The sequence below is a fragment of the Elephas maximus genome, chromosome 3 (genome assembly GCF_024166365.1).
Source record: "Elephas maximus indicus isolate mEleMax1 chromosome 3, mEleMax1 primary haplotype, whole genome shotgun sequence".
In the NCBI taxonomy this organism is placed as follows: Eukaryota; Metazoa; Chordata; class Mammalia; order Proboscidea; family Elephantidae; genus Elephas; species Elephas maximus.
In genome coordinates, this window is record NC_064821.1 from 157,121,149 (window position 1) to 157,122,719 (window position 1,571).

Consider the following 1,571-nt stretch of genomic DNA (forward strand, 5'->3'; position numbering starts at 1 on the left):
TTGCTCTTGGAGTTCACATTAATGAATGTATATCTTGTAGTATCTGACTTTTCGTTTTGGGGGAGGAGGGAGCGTAGTGTTTTTGAAATATATCCACCCACATGGGTGCCTGTCTGCTTCACTAGTTAATTTTCATAATATTAACGCAGGTTATTCCAAAGTGTGAATACACCAGTATTGATGGGCAGTTGGGTTATTTCTAGTTTTTACTTGTTACTAAGGACTCTATAAATATTCTTGGATGAGTCTTTTGCGGACGTGTGTGCCCATTTCTCTTGAAGACTTAAGTACGGTTGACCTGTGTGAGTGACCGTGATCAGACAGTAGTTAGTACTCTCCCTTGTGGCCGAAGCAACATCGATTCCAGAGTCAAGGCAAGTAGTTGCAACTTGCTTTGGCAACCCTACCTTTTTTTTTTTAGAAGGTTGTAATTCTGCTTTTGCTGAAGGCAGCCTCCTAGGAATGCAGTCAAATTCGGTGAATAACAGTTTCCACCATCCCCACAGGGAGAGACGCTCCCGAGCAAGATGAAAATCCGCGGAAGCGATAACCAAGGCAGCAAGGGCTGCTTCGACGTTCTTGTGAGCAGTGGAGAGGATCCCTCGAGAGGGTGACCCCGGAGCTCACCATCTCTTTCAGTGTTTGGAGATCTGAACTCTTTGGAAAGGGGAGTCAGGTATCCCAGGAGCAAGTGCGCCTGAAGCTCTGAATCCGATGTGAGTTTAAATCTCGCTGGGACCTTTACAAGGCAATGCTTTTTTATTCAGGCCACACATTTCAGTATTTAAAAACAAACTTGCGCTTCCAAATATACAGTGAATAAACGACGTATTTTCTCGACGCCTCCCCCTCTCCTTGCTGCTCCCTCCTCCCCTTTCATTGCTTAGGGAAGAATAGTGTTTCGGACTGGGAAAGAGGAAGCTTGGGCTGCAGCTTCAAGGTCCGGGGAGCAAGTTTCCGCTCTCCTCCTGCTCCCCGCGGTTGTTTGAGGCACTCACCCGCCTCCCCTCGCGCTCTTCCAGAGCCGGATTCCCTGAAACCGGTATCTCAGAGTGACCGGGTCTTTCAGGATTCTCTATTTCCAAGGCCGGGGAGTCCGCAGGACCCTGCGCAGGCTCTGTGTTTGTGTTGTGGTGGTAAACGGTAGAGACTGCGCTCCTTAAAACCAAGAGATTAACTTCACATTATATGTGTAATTTACACCATTGACTCTTAACTCTGGAACGAAAATGATAAAAAAACAAAAACAAAAACCTGAGCAGAGGTGTGTATCTACTGCCCGGCTAGCTCAGTCGGTAGAGCATGAGACTCTTAATCTCAGGGTCGTGGGTTCGAGCCCCACGTTGGGCGTGCGTTTTTATCCTTTCAATTTTTATGGAATCTTCTCTGGTCAGCTATCAAAAGAATAATTAGTAATCCCATTGTCATCAAGTCGATTCTGACTGACAGCGACCGTATAGGACAAAGCAGACTGCTCCACAGTGTTTCCAAGAAACCACTGGTGGATTGAAATAACAGCTGAGCTCTTAACCTATGAACCACCAGGTCTCCAACAATAGAGTTACACCGAT

At 46.5% G+C, this 1,571-nt stretch overlaps 1 non-coding gene across 1 annotated transcript; it reads left to right on the plus strand.

Moving 5' to 3' along the window:
* The first annotated feature begins 1,277 nt into the window (after positions 1-1,277).
* Positions 1,278-1,350, plus strand: TRNAK-CUU (transfer RNA lysine (anticodon CUU)). Its single transcript has one exon. It is a non-coding gene; the product is annotated as a tRNA-Lys (tRNA).
* The last annotated feature ends 221 nt before the right edge of the window (positions 1,351-1,571 follow it).